This window comes from Erythrolamprus reginae, chromosome 2, assembly GCF_031021105.1.
Source record: "Erythrolamprus reginae isolate rEryReg1 chromosome 2, rEryReg1.hap1, whole genome shotgun sequence".
Lineage (NCBI taxonomy): Eukaryota > Metazoa > Chordata > Lepidosauria > Squamata > Dipsadidae > Erythrolamprus > Erythrolamprus reginae.
In genome coordinates, this window is record NC_091951.1 from 97,110,136 (window position 1) to 97,121,126 (window position 10,991).

Genomic DNA, 10,991 nt, shown 5'->3' on the forward strand with positions numbered 1-10,991 from the left:
TGTCCTGTCCCTCCTCACAAGGAACACATGGCTTGGGTTAACCTAAGGAGAAATGAGTGTGGAGAGAGATTGTCTTTATCAAGAACAATTGTTTGCTTTGGTGTGCACTCCCCTGGCTTTGGAAAAACTCAGCCTTGCCTTGTGCCTTTGCCTCATGGACTTGTCTTGCTTTGTGGACCTTGACTCTGGATCTTGCCCTAGTCTTTGGACCTCCTCTCCTCCAGTTTTGTGAATTGGTTTTATTGCTTTCTGGCTTTTGTTTTTGGGAGTGTTAGTGGCTACCTTCAAGGGAGTATGGAGTGACAACTTATCAGCTATTGTAGGGCCATTTGTTGGAGAATTTAACCGACCAATGAAGGACTCTATCGATGCCTGCCTCTGCGTAGGCAATCTTTGTCAAAACAATGGAATAAGGTAATGTGACCCTTTTTCTAGACAGATGATATTATATATGGGGAAATTAAACATCTCCCCTGGGCACGTTTAATTTATACATGGTATGCTTGTGTGTGTGTCTGTTAGTATATGGGGTTTTTCTTAAATCTTTAAATATTTTAATTAATTGGATTATCATGATTGTTTCACTTGTTGTGAGCCACCCCGAGTCTTCGGAGAGGGGCGGCATACAAATCCAAATAATAAATAAATAAAAATAAATATTCAAACATGGCTAATAAGCAGCTGAACTTAAATTTAGGGTACCAATTAATTAGGGCTACATTTAATACCGCTGAAACTTCTGTACTCTCACAGTTCACCCTCTTGATTTAATTTAAAGAAATGATGCCTGAAAACAATGTAACATATTGTGCCACATATAAATTTACAGAAAACAGAAGTAATCATCTAGTCAAATCCAAAATCTACTTTACTGAATTACTTTACTTCATTACCGATCCTCAATTTATGCATATTGAAAAGTTCATCTTATGATTTGGCAAAACTCACTTCAAGAATGCTAGTAACAAGGCAGAATTTCCAAAGCATCTGCTGTTTTTGGAACACTGATTAATAATCATTGAAGCAAGTGCAAAACCACATTGAAAAAAACTGGTTCGGCAATTTAAATATTGCTATTTATAATTATCATTATGAAGGTGTGAATTCTCATAATCCTGAAATTTGGCACCAAAAAATGCTCAGGGCCTTCTGGACTTGGCATTGTGCTCAGTAGGGCTTGGAAGAAATGTATGAACATGCTTCCAGACTGAGGTTTCCTTAGGGAAAAGAGGCAGGGGTGGGTTCTAACTTTTTAAAAAAAACCAACATTCTGCAGGCGTGGCTTATTTTTGGGCCATGGCTTGTTGGTCACATGATGTGGGAGTGGCTTCATGGCCATGTGACTGGGTGGGGTGATTTGGCAGTCATGTGACTGGATGGAGGTTGTTGGGTGATCGTGTGAGTGGTCATGTGACTGGGTGGGCATGGCCAAGTTGACATCAGTCAACGTTTAGGGTTAGGGTGCCTGACTTCTTCTCCCTTCAAAGGTCTCAATGACATACAATTTCCCTGTCTATTTACTACTACCAAACATCCAAAATATACTATTTAATCTTATGTATATATGCCATATATGTACATACATATTACACACAGGCACATAAAAAGATACATTATCTACTTTCTCACTTTCTGCCTTCTTGTGAAGAACCCCAGAAGGTCTTTGTAGCAGGAAGAAAAGCCAGACATTTTGAAACTGAGAACATGCCCATTGATACCGTAATTATCTGGCATTCTTAGAGCTCCATTGTTGATTAGCCTAGTCTGAGGATAACTTAGCAGCCACTTACAATAAGCTCTCAACTCAAACTCTGTGCATTTCGGGATCCCCAATCAGTGAGGGTTTCTTTCTTTCTTCCTTGAAAGCCCCCCGCACCTCTTTTGGGCCTAACAAGCCTCCCTATAGCCCACTGGGAGCCAAAACGGGCATGTGGGGGGGGGTGTAAACCCCCTATGCCCCATTTTGGGCCTAGCAAGGTCCCTATAGCCTCCTGGGAACCAAAAGGAGCATGGAGGGACACTGGAAGCAGGGGTGGATTCTAACTTACCTTGCTGCTGGTTCGCTTCCTTCCATACTGAAAACAAAAAAACCCAGCAAAAAAACCCCAACAACAGATGGCAGCTGCATGCACAGGGCTGGAACTCAGTTTCTGTGCATGCTCAGAAGGGAAAAAATAAAAAGAAATTTTTTTAAAAAAAAAATTTTTAAGATGGTGGCGCCTACATACTGGCACTGACCTGTCTGGTTCAGTGACATTATCGTGACATCACCAGTGGGTTGCTACCAGTTCGGGCAAACCAGTCCAAAACAGGAGGAACCCATCCCTGAAAAGAGGGAAACAAACAGGTTGAGATTGAAGCCATGACTGTGCAATGGTAGCCCTTTTCTTTTACATGTGTCACATGTGAGATACATGTTAAAGGAGATGAAACTTTGGTCCCGTGGCCATTGATTGCTATCTTGACATTTTTGATCCCCCACAAAGGTGTCTCAGTTTCCACTCCAAACAGATTCAATTCTTCCTCAGCAGTAAATGTGTCAGTATGCACCTTGCTAACATCAAAGGCAACCGTACAATAGAACCAAATGAGGCTGTTGGGGAGACAGCCGAGTGGGGGAGGGGATACGTAAATGTGTGTTGTTTTGTGCATTGCTGTGTGTATGTCATTTACATGTAAATAAAAATTATTTTTTTAAAAACAAAAGCAGCGGTTCATGTATTTATTTTATTCCATTTGTACACCACCCACTCCCAACAACTCTGAACAGTGTACATGTTACCACTTCTTCTCTATAACATTAATTAAAATCTGTCTAGTAGAATTACATGGAAAGTTACATACTCTGAGAAACAGCAGACTAGAAGAACTACAAAATGTCATCTTTCAGCTGATACTACCAGCAGGCTATAATATATTAAATATATTTCAAACTTATTTAGCTCTAATAGTCCTAATAAGACATTATTCATCCTTTTTATTACTCTATATCCTACTGTCAATCACTCAAATGGAATTCAGTGTAAGCTTTTTTGTTAGACATATCAACTTTTTAAAAACCCAACAAGATCAGGTGTAATCCTTTGTGTCTCTTTCCCCATAACACACCGAGATACACTTTCATATCTTTTCTGTCCCTAAATCTGCTTTGCATAAACAGCTGTGCAGAAACCACTTAGTCACACACAGGATTTATGCATCGTAATAAACAGTACAAATAATTTGTTTTTAGAAACGTGTGCTATGTGAGAACTTCCGGGGAGGGGCCATAGCAGAGTGGAGTTAAGGGAGATGCTGCTCCACTTGATTCCAAAATTTTCCGGCTTCGATGCTCTTTTAAAGGCATCGTAAACCCTGGAGGGGTAAGCGACAAGAAGGGGAATACCGCACGACAGTGTGGGTGAGCACAAACCTCACTTTCCTTGGGTAGATCCCTCATAGCCAGACAGAAAAGAAGCCAGTGTTGGACACTATGGTCCAAAGACATGGCGGCCCTTTAAAAGACCAAGGGAAGACATCGCAAGGGAAACGGTATAATAGCATTGGAATCGAGGAAGATAGCCAGTGAGGAGAAGAAGATAGAAGGGAGGTTTTCCTGTGGAGGCTCCCGAGAGGATAGTGGCGAGAGGGGCTCCAGATGAGAGGGAGACGGCGGTGCAGCGAGGAAGAGAGAAATGGAGCGGAGAGCGGAGAGACCAGAAATAGTGAGCAGACGGAAAACTGCAATCTCATTGACCCGAAGGAAAGGCAACCAAGATTTATTGCCTTTTTTTGTGCACAGCTTTTTTTCCTACATTTCAGATCCAGACCTCTTTGGGAAATAGGTAACTACTAACCTGTAATAGAACACCAATAAATTAACTTAACTGTCTTTTTTTCTCTTTCCTTTGATCGACTTCATTTTGTTTGTTTAGGCCCTTTGCACTAGTCTGTATTCTGAGCCTATCCTCTGGGGTGTTGGCCACACTCCCGCCAGCTTGGTGTCATCTGCAAATTTGATTAGTTCCCCTTCTAATCCCTCATCTAAGTCATCAATGAATATGTTGCAAAATACTAAGCCTAGGACTGATTTCATTTCATTTCATTTCATTTATTGGATTTATATGCCGCCCCTCTCCGAAAACTCGGGGCGGCTAACAACAGTCATGAACAATATACAGTAAAAATCCAATACTAAAAACTAACTTAAAACCCCTTAATATATAAAACCAGCATACGTACAAACATACCATACATACAGTTGTATCAGCCTAGGGGGAGAAGAAGTCTTAATTCCCCCATGCCTGGCGGCAGAGGTGGGTTTTGAGTAGCTTACGAAAGGCAAGGAGGGTAGGGGCAGTTCTAATCTCTGGGGGGAGTTGGTTCCAGAGGGCCGGGGCCGCCACAGAGAAGGCTCTTCTCCTGGGTCCCGCCAAGTGGCATTGTTTCGTTGACGGGACCCGGAGAAGACCCACTCTGTGAGAACTATGTGAGAACTATGTGAGAACTTATGTCAGTAGCGGGGTACCTTGTGGTACCCCGCTACTGACTTCTTTCCATGTGGACATGGACCCAGGGCCGCCATCAGGAATTTTGGGGCCCCATACAGCCTAAGTGTCTGCCCCCCCCCCGCATTTTAAAACTACTTTATTTTGCAACATACCAATTATGTATTAAATTTACCTTTAAAAAAAAATAATAAACCCTGCCACTACAACAAGGTACACTTGTTTGACAGATTAATAATATGTTAATAACACAGAAAATATATTCAAGTGACATCAACATATTACATACATATAAATAAATTACCAGAACAGTGCAAATACACCAAACTAACAAAATATTATTAATTTTGCCATCAACAATATTAAAAGCAGCAATAAGATGGCACAAAGGATAAAGACAAAATACTCCTGCATCACACTAGAAAAAAATTTCTTTTCACAATAATACCAATAAATAACAGGTAACCAGAAGATAAATTATACACAATAATGTTTAAAACTATACCTAAACTCCACCATAGGTGTAAAAAGCACAGTCCAAGAAAAAAGAAGAGAAAGAGGAGGGAAGAGCAAAAAAACCTCCCCTCTTCTTCTCATTAACCTCTCCACCTATCTCCTTATAGCATTTTCCAAAGCTTGCAAAATTTTAAAATTGCTTTATAAAAAAGAACATACCCTCATGTATCATCAAATCCATATTATGAAGCAAATGTACCTGCCATTGAGTTCCATAACTTAATATATTTAAGCTTTTAAATGTGTAATGTATAGTCTCTTAACAAATAGCATGTCCGTGGCTCTAAGAACAACACCTTTTCTTTCTCTTTTCTTCTTTCTTCTTTTCCTAAGATGTTATCATATCTATTAAGCATACGGTGAGATATTACTATGTATGCATTTAATATAATTTAGAAGGTAAAATGTAAAATAACCAACTCCCGCTTCAGATCTTCTCAGCACAAGTCTCAAAATATGATGTAGTTGTTTGTTTTTTGAAAAGCCCTTAGTACCCAGCTTCTCCTTTGCATATTCAAATCTTCCCACTTCCCACAATGCTTGCTTCTCGAATCCAGGATGGTGTTTTCTTCTCAAATCTAAAATGGCGAGACGGCTCCAAAAAACATGTCAACTCCAAAGCAACACATCTTTTCCTCACACTTAGAAGGGAACAATTTCGAAAAAAAAATCTAACACCATAATCAAAATGTATACCAAATTACCTCTGATCCAAACTTCACCGTTCAATTGCCGCCCCCCCCCCCCTAATTTTTCAATTTGGCCGGGCCCCTGACGCCAGTACCGGTAATACTGCCCTATCGGCGGCCCTGCATGGACCCATACCCACATGCTATTGGTTTAAAGCCCTTCTAATGAGTTGGGCCGTTTTAAATCAGGAAATGTATATGTCACATTTTTCATCCAACAAAGACAACTCAATTTAAGATTCTGGTAAAGTTAATTATTAATTTTATGTAAAATGTCACAGTAAAAATACACAGGGCCAAGCTAAAATCCCCCAGCACCATTTTCTGGGGCAACCATTCAGTTAAGAGTGGATTCCCTTGAAATAATGTATTTGAAATAGCCTAAAATAATGACAGAACTTCCTAGACCACATAAATTGTTTAACCCAGGTATTTAAATATAATCCACGCATGGTGTTTCTCATCTTTGCTAACAAACATAGTCATGCTTTAAGAAAATTGTCAAGTACACAATAAAATCACTTAATATCCTCCTCACATCTACTTGTAAAGAGGTGACAAGGACAGAATCATTACAAGTTGCAGCAAAAGAGAAAGTGACTAATCTCACAATTATATTGAAGGGTTCTTGATAAGATTTCATGAATATTTTTCCATATAGATTAAACTAGATTAAACTAATTCTGTGCCAAAACCTGCTTCATAAACCCTGAGAGATTTTCGTTCCCTGTGAAAGAGGCTTCTGGGTTTGTATCTTATTCTCGAGGTGCTTAAAATATGTTTTACATTTCTCTCAGTGGTACTTGTCATCACTTTTATTTTAACATTAGTGACAGCTGAGGTTCCAATTACTAGCGTGGCCCTTTTCTGAGAGATGTTATTGTACCACCCCTTCCCAACTGAAAAGGTGCAATGGGAAGAGGTTTATGGGAAGTGAGGGAGGAGACCAGTCAGTGGAGAATTTAATGAAACATAAGGCATCCACAAACACACCTTGGTTCTGTGCTAAGATTTAGTATTCAGCTCAGGAGAGTTTTACCAGGATTTTCTGCTCTTTGAAAGACGTTTCAGAAACAAATTATTTTTCATTAAACTGAATAAAAGATGATTTGGGGGGAAATGCAAGAAAAGTATTCTGCAGCAGGAATATTCCATTGTGACTTCTTCAACCTTCTGATATTGGAATTCTGCTTCAAACTTTCCTGTGGGTTCTACCTGGTCTTCCAATGAAGTTAGAATATTGAATCTTATTATTAAGTAGAAAAGATTGTCATCTACATTTACATGGATGCTTCACTCGCACACATATCCCCAGTGTAATATAGATGATAAAATGTCACATATTTTGTTTGATTAATTGAAAAGAAAGGGTTGGGTGAGTTTGGCAGATAGGGAAAGAAAATCATTATGTTAAGTCAACATTAAAAAATACATTAAATTTTGGTTAATGCTAAATAATGTATGGTCACACAAACACTACCAAAAATTTTGGGCAAGACATTAGGAATCATTGATAAAAGGACGAACAAATTTAAAATAACAAAAATCTAAACTCTAACTCAAGTTCAGAAACTCAAAATTTTTGTGTATACTGATAGTAATCATCTTAAAAGTTGTAATCGGGTCAACAGAGTAATCAGGTCAACACCATCTATGACACCTGATAAATGTATAGATATTAATTTACCTCTTCTTTTCTTTCTTCTTCTCTTTCCTTTTTTATTTCTTCTCTTCTTTTACCCTCTTTTTCTTTTTTTTCTTTCTTTCTCTTTCCTTCTCCCTCTTTCTCTTTAGCTTTCCTCCCCTTTTATATATATAAGTGTGCATTTTGACTTATAACTGTATACTCAAAATTCATATACATTTGTATCAATATTTGCACGGTCCTTTTATGTATCCCCTCTCCTATTTATCTTCAATAAAGATTATATTTTCTTTTAAAAAATTAAAAAAAGAATGTTGGGCAAGACTAATGGAAATCTTTTAAAAATGTTTTTTAAATGCAACATTTCTATCAACATCTGAGATAACACTTAGAAGTATATATAACTCTTCATTACATATTCTACATTATTCCTAAATTACTTTTGGTTAACACAATACTGGTTATAAGATTAATTGTAGTATTTATTTATTCATTCATTCATTCATTCATTCATTTATTTATTTATTTATTAGATTTGTATGCCGCCCCTCTCTGGAGACTCGGAGTGGCTCAACAATAAAATAGTACAAATCCAAAAGTTAAAAAACATTTTAAAACCCTTAATATAAAAAAAACCAATCATACATCTCATACAGACCATACGTAAAGCAAAGACAGCCCAGGGGAATCAGTTCCCCCATTCCTGATGGCAGAGGTGGGTTTTAAGGAGTTTGCGAAAGGCAAGGAGGGTGAGGGCAGTTGTAATCTCCATGGTGAGTTGGTTCCAGAGGGTCAGGGCTGCCACAGAGATGACATTGTTTCATCGACGGGACCTGGAGAAGGACAACTCTGTGGGACCTAACTGGTTGCTGGGATTCGTGCGGCAGAAGGCGGTCCCAGAGATATCCTTGAAGCGCTTTATAGGTCACTTTGAATTGTGACCGGAAACTGATCGGCAACCAATGCAGACTGCGGAGTGTTGGTGTGACATGGGCATACCTGGGGAAGCCCATGATTGCTCTCGCAGATGCATTTTGCATGATCTGGAGTTTCCGAACACTCTTCAAAGGTAGCCCCATGTAGAGAGTGTTACAGTAGTCAAATATTGAGGTGATGAGGGCATGAGTGACTGTTAGCAGTGATTCTCGGTCCAGGTAGGGCTGCAACTCGTGCACCAGGCGAACCTGGACAAACGTCCCCCTCGCCACAGCTGAAAGATGGTTCTCTAATGTAAGCTGTGGATCGAGGAGGACGCATTACTGTGTATTATTTAAAATAATTCAGAAAGAATCTTCCCATAAGCAACAATAACCTTCTGTTATTTGTTAAAGCAGGCAGGTTTTCAAGCAAGTGTGAAAAAAGACCCAATGTCTTAAAATAATTAAAAATGCACTGCTGTGATGATTAAGTTCATTAAAGCAGCAACATTTTTTCTTCTGGCTCATTCAAAAGACTGAAGAAACTTTGGCTTTCATGAATAGCAGAGAGGTATGCTTAGGGGAAGCCCAAAACACCAAATAATTTTCAAAAATGTGCACAGTGCTCATAAGAGCCAAACACAAAAATCTGCAGAGCTCTTCTTACAGCACAGATGTATTATATAACTTGACCAAACATGGAATATTATATCCCGTTTTGGTTGCTGCTATACAACTGAGGAACTGGAGAGAGTACACCAAAAAGCAAGAAACATTAGAGCACAAGCACAATGCTTAAAATGCCAATTGCAACATTGGTGAATGGCCAATACAGAATAGCAGTTCCTTTAGTGTTAGCTGAGTGGAATTTAGAATTAAGGTCCTTTTAAAAAAAATGGATGCTTTAAGGCCACCCACAGAATAGAATCTTACTGGAAATATAACAGGCTAGTGATGATGCGCTTAACAAAAAATTCTATGGTGCTTAAAAGAGAACAAAACATGAAAACAGCACTCTTACTGACAATGTCGGGAACAAATGCCCTTGATGTATAAAATGGATTTACATTCATGGATGTAGAAAGAAAGAAGAAGGAACTTTAAAGCATATTGGAAATTTTTTAGATCTATTGTGTGCTCTAAAAATGTTAATGATGAAAGGTTTGTCTTCAGATAACATCCACAAAAGGAGACTGAGACCATTAAAAAAATTGTAAAGGTTTAAAAGGAAACAGTAAATCTTGAGACTTTGGTGGGTGTCAACTAAATTTTTTGACCAAAGATCCATATATCCTAGGGATAAAAAAACAACCAAGAAAGCTCAAAGAGGCTTACTTAGAGATTTGAATTTGTCCCTAGAGAATTATATTAACAGAAGCAGAAGAAATCAGTTATTCATAGTTGAAAATTATTGAATATAGTAGAGATGATATTCTAATGTTGGCAATCACCCAGGATCAAGATATGGAAGGGAAGAAGACCAGCAAACTCCAGTGAGAAACAAACCTTTGGCCTAATATAGGAATCAATTGGGTGGTGGGGGAGAGAGTTTGAAAAGAGACGTGTTTGCAAACAATGCAGCTAATGTGGCATGAAACATGGCTATGTCCAGCATATGGGCAGCTTATGTGCGGCAAAGTAACAAATGTAGAAAACATAATGTCATGAGTTAGATGTGAAAAACTGAAAAAGCAATTCAAGAAATAAGCACACATATGGCAAAAGATTATAAGCCTAAAGAAGGGTATTTCTGATCAATCAACATCAGTAAGAGAAAGAGAAGTAGAGAAAGTGCCACAACAAGGTAACATCCGGCATGGCATGTGTCAATGACCGACATCTGAGGTGGCAAACAGTGGGAAATCCTACCAGTGAATGGAAAGGGCTGACCTAAATGGCTACATTGAGGGGTGGATCATTGCAGGACAAAATAAGACACTAAGCATCACCCCCACAGAAGTACCATACTACGCAGAATTGAGGTGCAGACTGTGCAGAGAGGCCTCAAAGACAGTCCAACAAATAGTGGCAGTGTAAGATGTAGGCAGAAATAGCATGCACTAACTAAACAACATAGTCACAATCTCTGCATTCCAGGCTTCCGAAATGTTAGAAAGGGGAAATTTATTAAAGCATTAGACCCAGGGTTTCTCAACGTTACCATCTTTAAGGTGTGTGGACTTCAACTCCCAGAATTGCCCAGCCAGCCATGTTGGCTAGGGAAATTTGGGAATCAATGTCCACACATCTTAAAGTTGCCATGGTTGAGAAATACTGCACTAGACTAGGTCACAAATACACATGTGAAGGATGCATAAATACTCTGTGCAGAACAGTGACAGGTTGCCCATTTGCCTGAGTTGTTTGCATAACCACATTCAGGAATATTCTGATCTGTGCAATAGTTTGTCAAGGCTCTTTCACCCATCTCATCCCACTTATGTCTGTATGACTATAGTCAGTTGCTTGTATCCTTATGATTTATTTTTATATTAATATTGATTATTTCCTGATTGCTTATTTGTACCCTATGACAATCATTAAGTGTTGTACTTTGTGATTCTTGACAAATGTATCCTTTCTTTTATGGGTGCATATGCACCAAAGACAAATTCATTGTGTGCCCAATCACATTTGGCCAATAAAGAATTCTATTCTTCTATTCTATTCTATTCTATTCTATTCTATTCCATTCCATTCCTATTCCTATCCGATCCTACTCCTACTCCTACTCCTA